Consider the following 20,867-nt stretch of genomic DNA (forward strand, 5'->3'; position numbering starts at 1 on the left):
AATAGACCGCGAATATGTGTCTAGGCTAAAACAAGGCTTAATTTGGGCTGTCAGTGAAAATCTAATAGACGTTTGACCGTTCCCCAAGTATAGACTGGCCATTAAATAGAACCACAATCAAACAGCTACATGTCTAAGAGACATTCAACGAAATAATGCTTAGATGATTCTTTTACTTACAATGTAAGCGGTTCTCAGGAATGGCAATCATCCAAACTAATAAATTATAAAGCTTTTAAAAGAAAATGACAACCGTTAAACAACCTAGACAACGTTGGGCAGTACAAAATGCTTAGAAATACAAGACAAAACGAAATATTGTACATGAATGTACATTAAAACAAGCCAACAAATCTGCCAATGGGCTAAGACAATTTTTCTTGAATTAGGTGTTTAAATCTAGATTTGTTTCTAACCCCTTTGGCAGATTTATTTGCTTGTTTTAAGCCCAAATTCACTTAAATTTTATGTTTTTTCTCCCGAAAGGCTAGGCTTATTTTCTTATGTCCTTTTGCTCATCAAAATAATGCATCTTATTTTAAGACTTTTTAGATATTTGCATAGTTAAAAAGGATTTTTTGTGCAATGTATTCATTCATTCGCTACCCTTCATACTACAGCTGTCGAAAAACCGCAGCAACGTCGACAGACCTGGAAGCAAAGCTGTATTTGTTTAACTTGCAAAGACAACGGGTAAAGTATTTTCTTGATTACCTAAATGACTTGCAGTAAGAAAATATTTCAATTTATAATAATGATAATTCTGTCATCATTTACTCATCCTCGTGTTGTTTTAAACCTGTATGCGTTCGTTTTTTCTGATTAACACAAAAGAAGATATTTTGAGGAATGATGGTAAACCCACAGCAGATAGTGACCATTGACTTCCATAGTAGGAATAAAAAAATATGATGAAATTTAATAGGTACCATCGACTGTGTGCTAACCATCATTTTTCAAAATATTTTCTTCATCATTTATCACGATACTTCCAAAATATTTTTTTTCCTACTATGGAAGTCAATGATAATGTATTTCATTATTTGCTTTACAAGCCTGAAAATGATAGGTTGGAATCCAGGCGACAGGATTCTATGGTAGTCAAAAACAGGCAAACAAGTAAAATAATCACCATTTACTTTTAAAGCATTTTGAAAATTGCTTGCTTATGCTGGGAGTAAAGGTATTTAATGCAGTGCGCATCCTGTTTAAAAGGTAAGGTATGATTCTTTTAAAGCTGACACATTTGCCACATTAAAATAACAGAAATGTACTGTTTCAACATTTTGGAGCCGGTGTGTCTGTGTTCTTGGGGCACATCTAAATGTAAGAGCAGAATTGCTTAATATTCTTCTCTATTTCTTGTATAGGTCAATTATGAGTGAAGAACCGTTCACCAAATGAAGACCACTAGGCGGAGCACACGGGTTTTTTTTGTTCAAAGAAAAAAAGCAGCGTGGCACGAAGGAATGTTTGACTGAAATGGAATTTCGCCCTCTATTTTCCTTACAAACATAAACCAGAGAGAAGGGCCAGATGGCATCGTGTTGTACCTTGTATTCGGTGATTGAAATCGAAAAAAAATCGAATAGATCTATATATAAACACAATTGTTTTGTTGAACAGAGACAATGGCGGCATGCTCCAGCGTCGCCTATATGCCCATTTCACAAAATGGCGGCTTTGACCGGAAGTAGGGAAAACATTTTACTGTAATGACGGGGGTCGTTGTCCAAAGTGTGCCCATTTGAAGAAGTACATACACGTTTTACTTCTCATTTCTTTAGACTGAATAATTGTTTCTTATTAATTCCAAAGTATGTGACGTGATGATCTAATCGTATGTGTTATTCCTCGTTTGCTTGCATGTGTAACCTTTGGTTAAAGGTATGAAAAGGAACCGACTAGGTCACCTGGGTTATTTATTCACACAGGAAAATAGATTGAACCCAAGAGAAAAAATAAACAAACAAAAAAGTTACAAAAATATGAAAAGGACCCTGCTGGTTCGGATGGGATTAAAGACAGAGACGTGACTCTCCAAAAATAGTACAAATTTATTTTTTACAGAAAGTGCTTAAAAATATTTAAAAGATAAAATTTACGGCCCACCGGTTATTTACCCACAATTGGAGAGACTAGATTAAATCCACTTTTTAACAGAAGGGACAAACCACACAGCAAATCAGTGCATAGTTCTTAAAAGCAGTGACGAACCAAAAATAAACCAAAACACACAAACATACTCTCGCCTTCTGTTTAAGTCTCAAAAACCACCGCTCAGATATTACATGTGGAAATAGTTATATAAATGGTACATACACTTATATACACACGTAAAGAAAGAAAAAAACTGCAGGACAGCAAAATACAGTTAACTCCCGATGACTATTTAAACAGCGTCCAAGCGGCTCACGGAGCAAAAATACAAAGCCTTTTAGTTTAATAAACTTCCACAAAAAATAAATATCAAATCCTTACGCAAACATGTATGCGACGAGACTTAAATCATGCAAAACATGAATGGTAACCAGACGTGCTTGTTGTGTACAGGGAGTGCATTTATTTGTAAACTTTTGCTAAATCAAAATGGTTTATTTTTTATTTTACTTTTTTACCTGGGTTTTTGGGAATACTTTTATATATTTCACAGCTATATAATTGGTTATAATAACGCACTTTTTGTTTATAAGCACGTTGAAATACATTAACACAGGATAATGCGGCAACAAATCAAATGTGCATTTAAATGCAACAAGCAAAATAAATAAAGCAAATCCATGCAAGCAAACGAGGAATAAAACACACCGCGATTAGAAAATCAGATCGCATACTTTGTAATTGAAAATAAATAATAATTAATTCTAAAGAAATAAGAAGTAAAATGTGTAAGTATTCCTCAAAATGTGCTTTGGACCAAGACCCCGTTCATCACAGCAAACGGGAGCAGACCCGAATAGGTATGTCTAGTTGTTTTATTTAAAATTTCCAGCCGTCTGTAAATTCATGTTTGGAAGAAAAAAGTAAATTATGGTCTGTCTTGCTGTTATTGTCTTGTTTTCTAGTAAATATCTGACAATTCTTAAATCGACATGCATTTACTTGTTACGCAAAGTGGCTTAAGATGTTATGTATTGTAATAATTGAAATAAATTACAAAAATCAACAGGTTTATATTTAAAACAAGTAAAAATATCTGCCGGCGGGGTAAGAAAAATAAACTTAATTTCAGTTTCAACTTAATTCAATAATAAACTCAATTTAGGTTTATTTCCCTTAACCCACTGGCATATATTTTTACTTGATTTAGGCCTTAACCTATTACATTTTAGAATTTATTTCAGTAAACAAGACTTAAAATCTAAGCCACTTTGCTTAACAAGAAAATGCATCTCGATTTAAGAATTATTTTTTTACTCGAAAACAGGAAAAAAGTAGCAAGTAAACGAACAGATTTGGATGTTTAAAACACTTAAACACTTTTTTCACTCTACCCTTCATATTACAGCTGTCGAAAAACCACAGCAACGTCGACAGACCTGGAAGCATAGCTGTTTGCTTGTTGCGTTTAAATGGACATTTGATTTCTTTACCAGCATTGGATTTAGACCATTCAATGAGAATAGTTAACAGCGTTCATTATGATTGATAAGCCCTTAATGGAGAATGAAGTCTGCATACATTAAAAGCCTTATTTTATTCCAAAATGTATGCGACGAAACTTAAATCACGCAAAATATGAATGGTAACGAGACGTGCTTGTTGTGTACAGGGAGTGCATTTATTTGTAAACTTTTGCTAAATCAAAATGGTTTATTTTTTATTTGCTTTTTTTACCTGGGTTTTACCAGGTTCGCATTCCGGACATTTTTAATCCACAGTGTATGCAGTTATTTAGTAGAAAATGATATGCTGTTTTTTGGTAGAATTTTGTGTGAGCTAAAGAAAGTGATGCCAACCCAGCAAATACAAAAACGTTATAAAAACGTTTTGTGTTTGCTGGGAATACTTTTATATATTTCGCAGCTATATAATGAATTATAATAACGCACTTTTTGCTTATAAACAAATACATTGAAATACATTAACACGGAATGATGCGGCAACAAATCAAATGTGCAACAAGCTAAATAAATAAATAAATAGAAAATCAGATCGCATACTTTGTAATTGAAAATAAATAATAATTCATTCTAAAGAAATAAGAAGTAAAATGTGTAAGTATTCCTCAAAATGTGCTTTGGACTAAGACCCCCTTCATCACAGCAAACGGGAGCAGACCCGAATAGGTATGTCTAGTTATTTTGTTTAAAATTTCCAGCCGTCTGTAAATTCATGTTTGGAAGTTTTTGTCTTGTTTTCTAGTAAATATCTGACCATTCTTAAATCGAGATGCATTTACTTGTTAAGCAAAGTGGCTTAAGATATTATGTGTTGTAATAATTGAAATAAATTCTAAAAAGCAACAGGTTTATATTTAAAACAAGTAAAAATATCTGCCGGTGGGGTAAGAAAAATAAACTTAATTTCTGTTCCAACTTAATGCAATAATAAACTCAATTTAGGTTTATTTCCCTTAAACCACTGGCATATATTTTTACTTGATTTAGGCCTTAACCTATTACATTTTAGAATTTATTTCAGTAAACAAGACTTAAAATCTAAGCCACTTTGCTTAAGAAAATGCATCTCGATTTAAGAATTCTTTTTTACTCGAAAACAGGAAAAAAATACAAAGTAAACGAACAGATTTGGATGTTTAAAACACTTTAACACTTTTTTTTCACTCTACATATTCATATTACATACTACTTCATATTAGAGTTAAATGCCCGCTAGCCTCCACCCCGAAAGCCAGCGCCTTCGCCGGCTGCCCTTTGGCTGCGTCTATTGCGGTATCGCTTCTCGGCCTTTTGGCTAAGATCAAGTGTAGTATCTGTTCTTATCAGTTTAATGTCTGATACGTCTCCTACCCGGGGACTATACGTTAAATGGATTTTTGACCTTCGGAAATGGAAGCGGAGCTTGCTCCTTCCACTCCATGCATCGACGTGGTATTGCAGTGTTTCCATGAACGGTGCGCTCCCCTTCTCGGGGACAAATAAGTTAGGTAAAAATCAGAATTTGTTTCTTTTGTGCGTGAATGACAGAGTGTTTTTTAATTCGTGTGTTTTAAAAGTGCTGTGTATTCGTTGGCATTATTGGTTTAACGAAAAGCTTGCATGGAAATGAACACGCTGATAACGAAATGTTTTTGTAATGTATTTAATTATTTTCCTTACAGTTTGCGGAGGTGATACCAGGACGAATTAAACAGCCTCGACACAGCTGAAGGCGCAAGAAAATCGTACGAGACAGTTTGGGATGTTAAAAACACCTGGGGCCTCATTTATCAACATTGCGTAGAAAATGTTCTACATTTGTACCTACGAATGAAATTTAGAATGTGCCTAAGTACAAAAAAATCGGGATTTATCAAACGTGCGCACGTGGTTCGTACGCACATCAGTAAGTAATCCTTGATGATAAATCCCACTTGTTCTTAAGCACCATGCTCGTGCACGTTCATAGTCATTTGCATTCCGAAACGCCTCCAATGAACCATATATGGTGACAACACCTCCCGTTATATGTCACGTGGTTGTGCTTTTTCCCTCATCGCAATAATGACAAAGAGAGCGTAAAAGAGGAATTTTACAGACACAGAAATTGAGTTACTGGTGGATGAGGTTAAATCCTAATAACACATCCTGTTTGGTTTACTTAGTGCGGGAGGAATGACTAACAAAAGAAAACAAATCTACATGGGAACATGTTACCATTGAGTGTAATTCCGTTGAATATGAGGAGAGAACACTTCCAGAAATAAAAAAGTGGGTTGACATTAAATTATCAGCAAAAAAACGCGTCACAGCACACCGACGTGAAACGAGTGCAACTGGAGGAGGACAGACAACTTTCCACCTTGGACAGCAGCATATATAACCAGCATCATTGGCGCGATCTTTGAAAACGCGCTACCGGCGGAATGGATTATTTGCCAAGTCTTCCAATAACGCAAGATAAGCCATTGCACTGTGTCAAGCATTTGTCGGAGACTTCATTTATACAAATCACATGTAGAGCTTTCACAGATACAGATACAGATCACAAATAAATAATTATAATTATTTTCTGTTACCATACTGACATTAATCATTTTAACACCTGCTTGTGGATAAAAAATAGACACTTCTTTACTCACTGGAACAGGGTCCTGTGTGTAGTATCGCTATTCTACCACTAGATGCTCTGCGTACGCATACTCAGAGGTGTGCGTATATTTACACACATTTCTACGTATAAGTGCAATTTGATAAATTCCACACTTTGCGTAAAACTGTTCCTACGCACACTTTACGCACACTTCTGTGCGTACGCACGTTTGATAAATGAGGCCCCTGAAAACTTTTTTTTCCACTACCCTTCATACTACAGCGGTCGAAAAACCACAGCAACGTCGACACGCCTGGAAGCATAGCTGTATTTGTTTAAGACAACGGGTAAAGTATTTTCTTGATTACCTAAATGACTTGCAGTAAGAACATATTTTAATTTATAATGATAACTCTGTCATCATTTATTCATCCTCGTGTTGTTTTCAACCTGTATGCATTCGTATTTTGGAGGTGACACGATGACGACTTAAACATCATCGACACAGCTGAAAAAGCGAACGAGACAGATTGGGATGTTCAAAACACCTGAAAACTTTTTTTTCACTGTACTACAGCTGTCGAAGAACCACAGCAACGTCGGCAGATCTGGAAGCATAGCTGTATTTGTTTAACTCACAACGACAACGGGTAAGTCATTGAGCCCTTGTGTTTTTATTTATCCACGTTCTAAAATTGCTATGCTTTCGTTGTTTCTCGATTGCTCTGTACATTTCTTTGTTTCTATTCCACGTAAAGTTACTTTGTAATAACGAAACGATATATTGAAATGCGCTATTTAAATCCATTTGATTTAAATTGTTTCACGTTTTTCTCTCTGCACGGTTTAACCGGGCTGGAAACGGAAAATGGGTAGATCTCGAAGAATATTTGGTTTCAGACCTGGCTTCGTGCGCCTTTCCACCTGGTCACACACAGTAATGAAATGGTAGTCGGACGGCCTTCGGGGGCGCCGTCGATGTGATCGGTCACAGGAAGATGCGGCCGTCTGGCCTCAAAGGCTGTTGCTCATACTTACCTGGCAGGGGAGATACCATGATCATGAAGGTGGTTCACCCAGGGCGAGGCTCAGCCATTGCACTCCGGTTGTGCTGACCCTTTGCGAATTCCCCAAATGTGGGAATCTCGACTGCAAAATTTCTGATAGTGGGGGACTGCGTTCGCGCTCTCCCCCGGCCTTTGTGTTAAAAATAGATTCGTTTGTCTTTTTACGGAAAATCCAAGAGACGCCTAACCACGGCACAAGAACGCATTGGTCATCAAAAAGCGGCTATTAAACGACTACATAACTTCTAATAGACCGCGAATATGTGTCTAGGCTAAAACAAGGCTTAATTTGGGCTGTCAGTGAAAATCTAATAGACGTTTGACCGTTCCCCAAGTATAGACTGGCCATTAAATAGAACCACAATCAAACAGCTACATGTCTAAGAGACATTCAACAAAATAATGCTTAGATGATTCTTTTACTTACAATGTAAGCGGTTCTCAGGAATGGCAATCATCCAAACTAATAAATTATAAAGCTTTTAAAAGAAAATGACAACCGTTAAACAACCTAGACAACGTTGGGCAGTACAAAATGCTTAGAAATACAAGACAAAACGAAATATTGTACATGAATGTACATTAAAACAAGCCAACAAATCTGCCAATGGGCTAAGACAATTTTTCTTGAATTAGGTGTTTAAATCTAGATTTGTTTCTAACCCCTTTGGCAGATTTATTTGCTTGTTTTAAGCCCAAATTCACTTAAATTTTATGTTTTTTCTCCCGAAAGGCTAGGCTTATTTTCTTATGTCCTTTTGCTCATCAAAATAATGCATCTTATTTTAAGACTTTTTAGATATTTGCATAGTTAAAAAGGATTTTTTGTGCAATGTATTCATTCATTCGCTACCCTTCATACTACAGCTGTCGAAAAACCACAGCAACGTCGACAGACCTGGAAGCAAAGCTGTATTTGTTTAACTTGCAAAGACAACGGGTAAAGTATTTTCTTGATTACCTAAATGACTTGCAGTAAGAAAATATTTCAATTTATAATAATGATAATTCTGTCATCATTTACTCATCCTCGTGTTGTTTTAAACCTGTATGCGTTCGTTTTTTCTGATTAACACAAAAGAAGATATTTTGAGGAATGATGGTAAACCCACAGCAGATAGTGACCATTGACTTCCATAGTAGGAATAAAAAAATATGATGAAATTTAATAGGTACCATCGACTGTGTGCTAACCATCATTTTTCAAAATATTTTCTTCATCATTTATCACGATACTTCCAAAATATTTTTTTTCCTACTATGGAAGTCAATGATAATGTATTTCATTATTTGCTTTACAAGCCTGAAAATGATAGGTTGGAATCCAGGCGACAGGATTCTATGGTAGTCAAAAACAGGCAAACAAGTAAAATAATCACCATTTACTTTTAAAGCATTTTGAAAATTGCTTGCTTATGCTGGGAGTAAAGGTATTTAATGCAGTGCGCATCCTGTTTAAAAGGTAAGGTATGGTTCTTTTAAAGCTGACACATTTGCCACATTAAAATAACAGAAATGTACTGTTTCAACATTTTGGAGCCGGTGTGTCTGTGTTCTTGGGGCACATCTAAATGTAATAGCAGAATTGCTTAATATTCTTTTCTATTTCTTGTATAGGTCAATTATGAGTGAAGAACCGTTCACCAAATGAAGACCACAGCCAGGTGACGGGATTGTGTGGTAATCACAAACAGGTTGAAAATTGAAGTTCTGTGTGTTCTTTTTGTACTTTATTTCTGCAGGTAAGCACCATACCGTAAGCTTCATTCCCTTTATGGCGGGTAAGGTTCATACTGTTTTATTCTTTTATACTGTTTTATTTTAAATCATTCAGTAAATGCAAAGTTAAACCGATGGTGTTTTTAATCTAGATTTAAAAGTGCCTACTGTTGAAACACATCTGATCTCATCTGAAGCTGATTCCAGCTATACAGGTTCATACTGTTGTATTCTTTTATACTGTTTTATTCGTACTGTTTTAAATCATTCAGTAAATCTAAAGTTAAACCGATCATACTGTTGTATTCTTTTAAACTGTTTTATTCGTACTGTTTTAAATCATTCAGTAAATGCAAAGTTAAACCGATCATACTGTTGTATTCTTTTATACTGTTTTATTCGTACTGTTTTAAATCATTCAGTAAATGCAAAGTTAAACTGATGTGTTTTTAATCTAGGTTTAAAAGTGCCTACTGTTGAAACACATCTGATCTCATCCGAAAGCTGATTCCAGCTACAGGTTCATACTGTTGTATTCTTTTATACTGTTTCATTCGTACTGTTTTAAATCATTCAGTAAATGCAAAGTTAAACCGTCGTGTTTTTCATCTAGATTTAAAAGTGTCTACCGTTGAAACACATCTGATCTCTTCTGAAAGCTGATTCCAGCTCCAGGTGGCATATTAACTGAATGCTGATGCACCTTGTATTTCGATTGCTTTGTATGCTTGAAACATGTGAAGAATTGACAATAAATAATCTTTATCAAGTGTTATACATTAAAAAGTGGATAAGTAACAAAAATGTCACTCCTGACAGCTGATAAATTAATGTTTTTTTATAGCACCATTGAGGCGAGCACTTTTCAAGGCAAGATTCTTTATAGAACCTTATAAAAAGTTTCCATATAGTACCAAAAAACGGGTTCTGCTGTGGTTACATGCTGAGGAACCCTTATTTGGTACTTTTTAGGAGCATTTGTCTTAAGAGTGTTGCATAGGTTCGAAACTTTCAAACTTGAAACCAAATAGAAGGGTCACACTGTTTTTTTTTTTTTGTGGAGTGGACATGAACAAGCTGCAGGCATTCAAATGTTATTTGTAATTTATTGTCTTATTTCATATTTAAAAAATAGCTATACAACTGGTGTTCCTCAATTTTAGGGCCTATTTTGTTTAGTATATCAGTTTTGTTCAGTTTTTTATGTGCATGCAAAAAGCAATCAGCAAGCAAATTAACTGAAGCTTTACCTTCATGTTCTTTTTGTGTAAGTGATAACTGTTTCTGTATGTATTTTATGTATTTGTATGTTTTTTACACGTATAGAGTGAAATGCACACGGTGAGGAATGGACCCAGACCTTCAGTGCCAGACCTCTGACCCGTTAACCTCCATCCCGACAGCCAGCGCCTTCTCCGGCTCCCATTGCGGTATCGCTTCTCGGCTTTTTGGACAAGAACAAGTGGACACCGGGGACTACAAGTTTAAATGGATTTTTGACCTTCGGAAATGGAAGCGAGGCTTGCTCCGTCCACTCCGTTCATCGACTCGGGCGCTTTCCGGGCACAAATAAGGTGAGTTTAAAACCAGAGTTTGCTTCTTTTGTGCGTGGTTGCCAGTTTGGTTTCCAATCCGTGATCTATATGATGTTGCGCGTTCTATAATATGTTTCTCGTTCGCTCAGTACTTTTGTGTGTTTCTATTCCACGTAAAGCTAACACCAAAACGATTGTGGAGAGCGCTATATAGATTGTTTTCAAAGAAAAAACAACAACGAGAAACAAACCCATGTTAAAATGGGTCAAATTATTTAGGCGGAGCACGCTGTCGCGTTGAACAAAGACAATGGCGCGTGCACACAACGAATGTGTATTGTGGAAAAGTTTGGCCCATATGCAGGCTCGCATGTGTCTTCGGTGGATACTAAAAAGATAAACATCTGCCCGGTGATCTAGTTTGTAGACAATATTTTTATATATGCAATCGAAGTGAATTTAAACAAGCAAAAAATCGGCCAGTGGGGTAGGACAGTTTTTCTTGAAATAGTATTTATGGGAAAAGTTCACAACTTTTTTTCTTACCCTTTAGGCAGATTTATTTGCTTGTTTTAAGCATAAAATAATCATAAACAGGAAAACGAATTGTATAGGCGGAGCACACGGGTTTTTTTTGTTCAAAGAAAAAAAGCAGCGTGGCACGGAAGGAATGTTTGACTGAAATGGAATTTCGCCCTCTATTTTCCTTACAAACATAAACCAGAGAGAAGGGCCTGATGGCATCGTGTTGTACCTTGTATTCGGTGATTGAAATCGAAAAAAAATCGAATAGATCTATATATAAACACAATTGTTTTGTCGAACAGAGACAATGGCGGCATGCTCCAGCGTCGCCTATATGCCCATTTCACAAAATGGCGGCTTTGACCGGAAGTAGGGAAAACATTTTACTGTAATGACGGGGGTCGTTGTCCAAAGTGTGCCCATTTGAAGAAGTACATACACGTTTTACTTCTCATTTCTTTAGACTGAATAATTGTTTCTTATTAATTCCAAAGTATGTGACGTGATGATCTAATCGTATGTGTTATTCCTCGTTTGCTTGCATGTGTAACCTTTGGTTAAAGGTATGAAAAGGAACCGACTAGGTCACCTGGGTTATTTATTCACACAGGAAAATAGATTGAACCCAAGAGAAAAAATAAACAAACAAAAAAGTTACAAAAATATGAAAAGGACCCTGCTGGTTCGGATGGGATTAAAGACAGAGACGTGACTCTCCAAAAATAGTACAAATTTATTTTTTACAGAAAGTGCTTAAAAATATTTAAAAGATAAAATTTACGGCCCACCGGTTATTTACCCACAATTGGAGAGACTAGATTAAATCCACTTTTTAACAGAAGGGACAAACCACACAGCAAATCAGTGCATAGTTCTTAAAAGCAGTGACGAACCAAAAATAAACCAAAACACACAAACATACTCTCGCCTTCTGTTTAAGTCTCAAAAAACACCGCTCAGATATTACATGTGGAAATAGTTATATAAATGGTACATACACTTATATACACACGTAAAGAAAGAAAAAAACTGCAGGACAGCAAAATACAGTTAACTCCCGATGACTATTTAAACAGCGTCCAAGCGGCTCACGGAGCAAAAATACAAAGCCTTTTAGTTTAATAAACTTCCACAAAAAATAAATATCAAATCCTTACGCAAACATGTATGCGACGAGACTTAAATCATGCAAAACATGAATGGTAACCAGACGTGCTTGTTGTGTACAGGGAGTGCATTTATTTGTAAACTTTTGCTAAATCAAAATGGTTTATTTTTTATTTTACTTTTTTACCTGGGTTTTTGGGAATACTTTTATATATTTCACAGCTATATAATTGGTTATAATAACGCACTTTTTGTTTATAAGCACGTTGAAATACATTAACACAGGATAATGCGGCAACAAATCAAATGTGCATTTAAATGCAACAAGCAAAATAAATAAAGCAAATCCATGCAAGCAAACGAGGAATAAAACACACCGCGATTAGAAAATCAGATCGCATACTTTGTAATTGAAAATAAATAATAATTAATTCTAAAGAAATAAGAAGTAAAATGTGTAAGTATTCCTCAAAATGTGCTTTGGACCAAGACCCCGTTCATCACAGCAAACGGGAGCAGACCCGAATAGGTATGTCTAGTTGTTTTATTTAAAATTTCCAGCCGTCTGTAAATTCATGTTTGGAAGAAAAAAGTAAATTATGGTCTGTCTTGCTGTTATTGTCTTGTTTTCTAGTAAATATCTGACAATTCTTAAATCGACATGCATTTACTTGTTACGCAAAGTGGCTTAAGATGTTATGTATTGTAATAATTGAAATAAATTACAAAAATCAACAGGTTTATATTTAAAACAAGTAAAAATATCTGCCGGCGGGGTAAGAAAAATAAACTTAATTTCAGTTTCAACTTAATTCAATAATAAACTCAATTTAGGTTTATTTCCCTTAACCCACTGGCATATATTTTTACTTGATTTAGGCCTTAACCTATTACATTTTAGAATTTATTTCAGTAAACAAGACTTAAAATCTAAGCCACTTTGCTTAACAAGAAAATGCATCTCGATTTAAGAATTATTTTTTTACTCGAAAACAGGAAAAAAGTAGCAAGTAAACGAACAGATTTGGATGTTTAAAACACTTAAACACTTTTTTCACTCTACCCTTCATATTACAGCTGTCGAAAAACCACAGCAACGTCGACAGACCTGGAAGCATAGCTGTTTGCTTGTTGCGTTTAAATGGACATTTGATTTCTTTACCAGCATTGGATTTAGACCATTCAATGAGAATAGTTAACAGCGTTCATTATGATTGATAAGCCCTTAATGGAGAATGAAGTCTGCATACATTAAAAGCCTTATTTTATTCCAAAATGTATGCGACGAAACTTAAATCACGCAAAATATGAATGGTAACGAGACGTGCTTGTTGTGTACAGGGAGTGCATTTATTTGTAAACTTTTGCTAAATCAAAATGGTTTATTTTTTATTTGCTTTTTTTACCTGGGTTTTACCAGGTTCGCATTCCGGACATTTTTAATCCACAGTGTATGCAGTTATTTAGTAGAAAATGATATGCTGTTTTTTGGTAGAATTTTGTGTGAGCTAAAGAAAGTGATGCCAACCCAGCAAATACAAAAACGTTATAAAAACGTTTTGTGTTTGCTGGGAATACTTTTATATATTTCGCAGCTATATAATGAATTATAATAACGCACTTTTTGCTTATAAACAAATACATTGAAATACATTAACACGGAATGATGCGGCAACAAATCAAATGTGCAACAAGCTAAATAAATAAATAAATAGAAAATCAGATCGCATACTTTGTAATTGAAAATAAATAATAATTCATTCTAAAGAAATAAGAAGTAAAATGTGTAAGTATTCCTCAAAATGTGCTTTGGACTAAGACCCCCTTCATCACAGCAAACGGGAGCAGACCCGAATAGGTATGTCTAGTTATTTTGTTTAAAATTTCCAGCCGTCTGTAAATTCATGTTTGGAAGTTTTTGTCTTGTTTTCTAGTAAATATCTGACCATTCTTAAATCGAGATGCATTTACTTGTTAAGCAAAGTGGCTTAAGATATTATGTGTTGTAATAATTGAAATAAATTCTAAAAAGCAACAGGTTTATATTTAAAACAAGTAAAAATATCTGCCGGTGGGGTAAGAAAAATAAACTTAATTTCTGTTCCAACTTAATGCAATAATAAACTCAATTTAGGTTTATTTCCCTTAAACCACTGGCATATATTTTTACTTGATTTAGGCCTTAACCTATTACATTTTAGAATTTATTTCAGTAAACAAGACTTAAAATCTAAGCCACTTTGCTTAAGAAAATGCATCTCGATTTAAGAATTCTTTTTTACTCGAAAACAGGAAAAAAATACAAAGTAAACGAACAGATTTGGATGTTTAAAACACTTTAACACTTTTTTTTCACTCTACATATTCATATTACATACTACTTCATATTAGAGTTAAATGCCCGCTAGCCTCCACCCCGAAAGCCAGCGCCTTCGCCGGCTGCCCTTTGGCTGCGTCTATTGCGGTATCGCTTCTCGGCCTTTTGGCTAAGATCAAGTGTAGTATCTGTTCTTATCAGTTTAATGTCTGATACGTCTCCTACCCGGGGACTATACGTTAAATGGATTTTTGACCTTCGGAAATGGAAGCGGAGCTTGCTCCTTCCACTCCATGCATCGACGTGGTATTGCAGTGTTTCCATGAACGGTGCGCTCCCCTTCTCGGGGACAAATAAGTTAGGTAAAAATCAGAATTTGTTTCTTTTGTGCGTGAATGACAGAGTGTTTTTTAATTCGTGTGTTTTAAAAGTGCTGTGTATTCGTTGGCATTATTGGTTTAACGAAAAGCTTGCATGGAAATGAACACGCTGATAACGAAATGTTTTTGTAATGTATTTAATTATTTTCCTTACAGTTTGCGGAGGTGATACCAGGACGAATTAAACAGCCTCGACACAGCTGAAGGCGCAAGAAAATCGTACGAGACAGTTTGGGATGTTAAAAACACCTGAAAACTTTTTTTTCCACTACCCTTCATACTACAGCGGTCGAAAAACCACAGCAACGTCGACACGCCTGGAAGCATAGCTGTATTTGTTTAAGACAACGGGTAAAGTATTTTCTTGATTACCTAAATGACTTGCAGTAAGAACATATTTTAATTTATAATGATAACTCTGTCATCATTTATTCATCCTCGTGTTGTTTTCAACCTGTATGCATTCGTATTTTGGAGGTGACACGATGACGACTTAAACATCATCGACACAGCTGAAAAAGCGAACGAGACAGATTGGGATGTTCAAAACACCTGAAAACTTTTTTTTCACTGTACTACAGCTGTCGAAGAACCACAGCAACGTCGGCAGATCTGGAAGCATAGCTGTATTTGTTTAACTCACAACGACAACGGGTAAGTCATTGAGCCCTTGTGTTTTTATTTATCCACGTTCTAAAATTGCTATGCTTTCGTTGTTTCTCGATTGCTCTGTACATTTCTTTGTTTCTATTCCACGTAAAGTTACTTTGTAATAACGAAACGATATATTGAAATGCGCTATTTAAATCCATTTGATTTAAATTGTTTCACGTTTTTCTCTCTGCACGGTTTAACCGGGCTGGAAACGGAAAATGGGTAGATCTCGAAGAATATTTGGTTTCAGACCTGGCTTCGTGCGCCTTTCCACCTGGTCACACACAGTAATGAAATGGTAGTCGGACGGCCTTCGGGGGCGCCGTCGATGTGATCGGTCACAGGAAGATGCGGCCGTCTGGCCTCAAAGGCTGTTGCTCATACTTACCTGGCAGGGGAGATACCATGATCATGAAGGTGGTTCACCCAGGGCGAGGCTCAGCCATTGCACTCCGGTTGTGCTGACCCTTTGCGAATTCCCCAAATGTGGGAATCTCGACTGCAAAATTTCTGATAGTGGGGGACTGCGTTCGCGCTCTCCCCCGGCCTTTGTGTTAAAAATAGATTCGTTTGTCTTTTTACGGAAAATCCAAGAGACGCCTAACCACGGCACAAGAACGCATTGGTCATCAAAAAGCGGCTATTAAACGACTACATAACTTCTAATAGACCGCGAATATGTGTCTAGGCTAAAACAAGGCTTAATTTGGGCTGTCAGTGAAAATCTAATAGACGTTTGACCGTTCCCCAAGTATAGACTGGCCATTAAATAGAACCACAATCAAACAGCTACATGTCTAAGAGACATTCAACAAAATAATGCTTAGATGATTCTTTTACTTACAATGTAAGCGGTTCTCAGGAATGGCAATCATCCAAACTAATAAATTATAAAGCTTTTAAAAGAAAATGACAACCGTTAAACAACCTAGACAACGTTGGGCAGTACAAAATGCTTAGAAATACAAGACAAAACGAAATATTGTACATGAATGTACATTAAAACAAGCCAACAAATCTGCCAATGGGCTAAGACAATTTTTCTTGAATTAGGTGTTTAAATCTAGATTTGTTTCTAACCCCTTTGGCAGATTTATTTGCTTGTTTTAAGCCCAAATTCACTTAAATTTTATGTTTTTTCTCCCGAAAGGCTAGGCTTATTTTCTTATGTCCTTTTGCTCATCAAAATAATGCATCTTATTTTAAGACTTTTTAGATATTTGCATAGTTAAAAAGGATTTTTTGTGCAATGTATTCATTCATTCGCTACCCTTCATACTACAGCTGTCGAAAAACCGCAGCAACGTCGACAGACCTGGAAGCAAAGCTGTATTTGTTTAACTTGCAAAGACAACGGGTAAAGTATTTTCTTGATTACCTAAATGACTTGCAGTAAGAAAATATTTCAATTTATAATAATGATAATTCTGTCATCATTTACTCATCCTCGTGTTGTTTTAAACCTGTATGCGTTCGTTTTTTCTGATTAACACAAAAGAAGATATTTTGAGGAATGATGGTAAACCCACAGCAGATAGTGACCATTGACTTCCATAGTAGGAATAAAAAAATATGATGAAATTTAATAGGTACCATCGACTGTGTGCTAACCATCATTTTTCAAAATATTTTCTTCATCATTTATCACGATACTTCCAAAATATTTTTTTTCCTACTATGGAAGTCAATGATAATGTATTTCATTATTTGCTTTACAAGCCTGAAAATGATAGGTTGGAATCCAGGCGACAGGATTCTATGGTAGTCAAAAACAGGCAAACAAGTAAAATAATCACCATTTACTTTTAAAGCATTTTGAAAATTGCTTGCTTATGCTGGGAGTAAAGGTATTTAATGCAGTGCGCATCCTGTTTAAAAGGTAAGGTATGGTTCTTTTAAAGCTGACACATTTGCCACATTAAAATAACAGAAATGTACTGTTTCAACATTTTGGAGCCGGTGTGTCTGTGTTCTTGGGGCACATCTAAATGTAATAGCAGAATTGCTTAATATTCTTTTCTATTTCTTGTATAGGTCAATTATGAGTGAAGAACCGTTCACCAAATGAAGACCACAGCCAGGTGACGGGATTGTGTGGTAATCACAAACAGGTTGAAAATTGAAGTTCTGTGTGTTCTTTTTGTACTTTATTTCTGCAGGTAAGCACCATACCGTAAGCTTCATTCCCTTTATGGCGGGTAAGGTTCATACTGTTTTATTCTTTTATACTGTTTTATTTTAAATCATTCAGTAAATGCAAAGTTAAACCGATGGTGTTTTTAATCTAGATTTAAAAGTGCCTACTGTTGAAACACATCTGATCTCATCTGAAGCTGATTCCAGCTATACAGGTTCATACTGTTGTATTCTTTTATACTGTTTTATTCGTACTGTTTTAAATCATTCAGTAAATCTAAAGTTAAACCGATCATACTGTTGTATTCTTTTAAACTGTTTTATTCGTACTGTTTTAAATCATTCAGTAAATGCAAAGTTAAACCGATCATACTGTTGTATTCTTTTATACTGTTTTATTCGTACTGTTTTAAATCATTCAGTAAATGCAAAGTTAAACCGATGTGTTTTTAATCTAGATTTAAAAGTGTCTTCTGTTGAAACACATCTGATCTCATTTGAAAGCTGATTCCAGCTACAGGTTCATACTGTTGTATTCTTTTATACTGTTTTATTCGTTCTGTTTTAAATCATTCAGTAAATGCAAAGTTAAACCGATCATACTGTTGTATTCTTTTATACTCTTTTATTCGTACTGTTTTATATTCTTCAGTAAATGCAAAGTTAAACCGATGTGTCTTTAATCTAGGTTTAAAAGTGCCCACTGTTGAAACCCATCTGATCTCATTTGAAAGCTGATTCCAGCTACAGGTTCATACTGTTGTATTCTTTTATACTGTTTTATTCGTACTGTTTTAAATCATTCAGTAAATCTAAAGTTAAACCGATCATACTGTTGTATTCTTTTAAACTGTTTTATTCGTACTGTTTTAAATCATTCAGTAAATGCAAAGTTAAACCGATCATACTGTTGTATTCTTTTATACTGTTTTATTCGTACTGTTTTAAATCATTCAGTAAATGCAAAGTTAAACCGATGTGTTTTTAATCTAGATTTAAAAGTGTCTTCTGTTGAAACACATCTGATCTCATTTGAAAGCTGATTCCAGCTACAGGTTCATACTGTTGTATTCTTTTATACTGTTTTATTCGTTCTGTTTTAAATCATTCAGTAAATGCAAAGTTAAACCGATCATACTGTTGTATTCTTTTATACTCTTTTATTCGTACTGTTTTATATTCTTCAGTAAATGCAAAGTTAAACCGATGTGTCTTTAATCTAGGTTTAAAAGTGCCCACTGTTGAAACACATCTGATCTCATTTGAAAGCTGATTCCAGCTACAGGTTCATACTGTTGTATTCTTTTATACTGTTTCATTCGTACTGTTTTAAATCATTCAGTAAATGCAAAGTTAAACCGATCATACTGTTGTATTCTTTTATAATGTTTTATTCGTACTGTTTATTCAGTAAATGCAAAGTTAAACCGTTGTGTCTTTAATCTAGATTTAAAAGTGCCTACTGTTGAAACACATCTGATCTCATCTGAAAGCTGATTCCAGCTACAGGTTTATACTGTTGTATTCTTTTATACTGTTTCATTCGTACTGTTTCAAATTCTTCAGTAAATGCAAAGTTAAACCGATGTGTCTTTAAATCTAGATTTAAAAGTGCCTACTGTTGAAACACATCTGATCTCATCTGAAAGCTGATTCCAGCTACAGGTTCATACTGTTGTATTCTTTTATACTGTTTTATTCATACTGTTTTAAATCATTCAGTAAATGCAAAGTTAAACCGATCATACTGTTGTATTCTTTTATACTGTTTTATTCGTACTGTTTTATATTCTTCCGTAAATGCAAAGTTAAATCGATGTGTCTTTAATCTAGGTTTAAAAGTGCCCACTGTTGAAACACATCTGATCTCATTTGAAAGCTTTTTCCAGCTACAGGTTCATACTGTTGTATTCTTTTATACTGTTTCATTCGTACTGTTTTAAATCATTCAGTAAATGCAAAGTTAAACTGATGTGTTTTTAATCTAGGTTTAAAAGTGCCTACTGTTGAAACACATCTGATCTCATCCGAAAGCTGATTCCAGCTACAGGTTCATACTGTTGTATTCTTTTATACTGTTTCATTCGTACTGTTTTAAATCATTCAGTAAATGCAAAGTTAAACCGTCGTGTTTTTCATCTAGATTTAAAAGTGTCTACCGTTGAAACACATCTGATCTCTTCTGAAAGCTGATTCCAGCTCCAGGTGGCATATTAACTGAATGCTGATGCACCTTGTATTTCGATTGCTTTGTATGCTTGAAACATGTGAAGAATTGACAATAAATAATCTTTATCAAGTGTTATACATTAAAAAGTGGATAAGTAACAAAAATGTCACTCCTGACAGCTGATAAATTAATGTTTTTTTATAGCACCATTGAGGCGAGCACTTTTCAAGGCAAGATTCTTTATAGAACCTTATAAAAAGTTTCCATATAGTACCAAAAAACGGGTTCTGCTGTGGTTACATGCTGAGGAACCCTTATTTGGTACTTTTTAGGAGCATTTGTCTTAAGAGTGTTGCATAGGTTCGAAACTTTCAAACTTGAAACCAAATAGAAGGGTCACACTGTTTTTTTTTTTTGTGGAGTGGACATGAACAAGCTGCAGGCATTCAAATGTTATTTGTAATTTATTGTCTTATTTCATATTTAAAAAATAGCTATACAACTGGTGTTCCTCAATTTTAGGGCCTATTTTGTTTAGTATATCAGTTTTGTTCAGTTTTTTATGTGCATGCAAAAAGCAATCAGCAAGCAAATTAACTGAAGCTTTACCTTCATGTTCTTTTTGTGTAAGTGATAACTGTTTCTGTATGTATTTTATGTATTTGTATGTTTTTTACACGTATAGAGTGAAATGCACACGGTGAGGAATGGACCCAGACCTTCAGTGCCAGACCTCTGACCCGTTAACCTCCATCCCGACAGCCAGCGCCTTCTCCGGCTCCCATTGCGGTATCGCTTCTCGGCTTTTTGGACAAGAACAAGTGGACACCGGGGACTACAAGTTTAAATGGATTTTTGACCTTCGGAAATGGAAGCGAGGCTTGCTCCGTCCACTCCGTTCATCGACTCGGGCGCTTTCCGGGCACAAATAAGGTGAGTTTAAAACCAGAGTTTGCTTCTTTTGTGCGTGGTTGCCAGTTTGGTTTCCAATCCGTGATCTATATGATGTTGCGCGTTCTATAATATGTTTCTCGTTCGCTCAGTACTTTTGTGTGTTTCTAT

At 35.3% G+C, this 20,867-nt stretch overlaps 4 non-coding genes across 4 annotated transcripts; all 4 read left to right on the forward strand.

Annotated features, from left to right (window-relative positions):
• Positions 1 to 4,897: 4,897 nt before the first annotated feature.
• Positions 4,898 to 5,088, forward strand: LOC141364443 (U2 spliceosomal RNA). The gene has a single exon (XR_012370163.1). It is a non-coding gene; the product is annotated as a U2 spliceosomal RNA (small nuclear RNA).
• Positions 5,089 to 7,225: 2,137 nt separating this feature from the next.
• On the forward strand, positions 7,226 to 7,390 carry LOC129435536 (U1 spliceosomal RNA). The gene has a single exon (XR_008641335.2). It is a non-coding gene; the product is annotated as a U1 spliceosomal RNA (small nuclear RNA).
• A 7,224-nt stretch (positions 7,391 to 14,614) lies between these two features.
• On the forward strand, positions 14,615 to 14,805 carry LOC129434848 (U2 spliceosomal RNA). Its single transcript, XR_008640999.1, has one exon. It is a non-coding gene; the product is annotated as a U2 spliceosomal RNA (small nuclear RNA).
• A 1,074-nt stretch (positions 14,806 to 15,879) lies between these two features.
• Positions 15,880 to 16,044, forward strand: LOC141364486 (U1 spliceosomal RNA). Its single transcript, XR_012370196.1, has one exon. It is a non-coding gene; the product is annotated as a U1 spliceosomal RNA (small nuclear RNA).
• The last annotated feature ends 4,823 nt before the right edge of the window (positions 16,045 to 20,867 follow it).

The sequence above is a fragment of the Misgurnus anguillicaudatus genome, chromosome 6, assembly GCF_027580225.2.
Source record: "Misgurnus anguillicaudatus chromosome 6, ASM2758022v2, whole genome shotgun sequence".
Classification (NCBI taxonomy): Eukaryota; Metazoa; Chordata; class Actinopteri; order Cypriniformes; family Cobitidae; genus Misgurnus; species Misgurnus anguillicaudatus.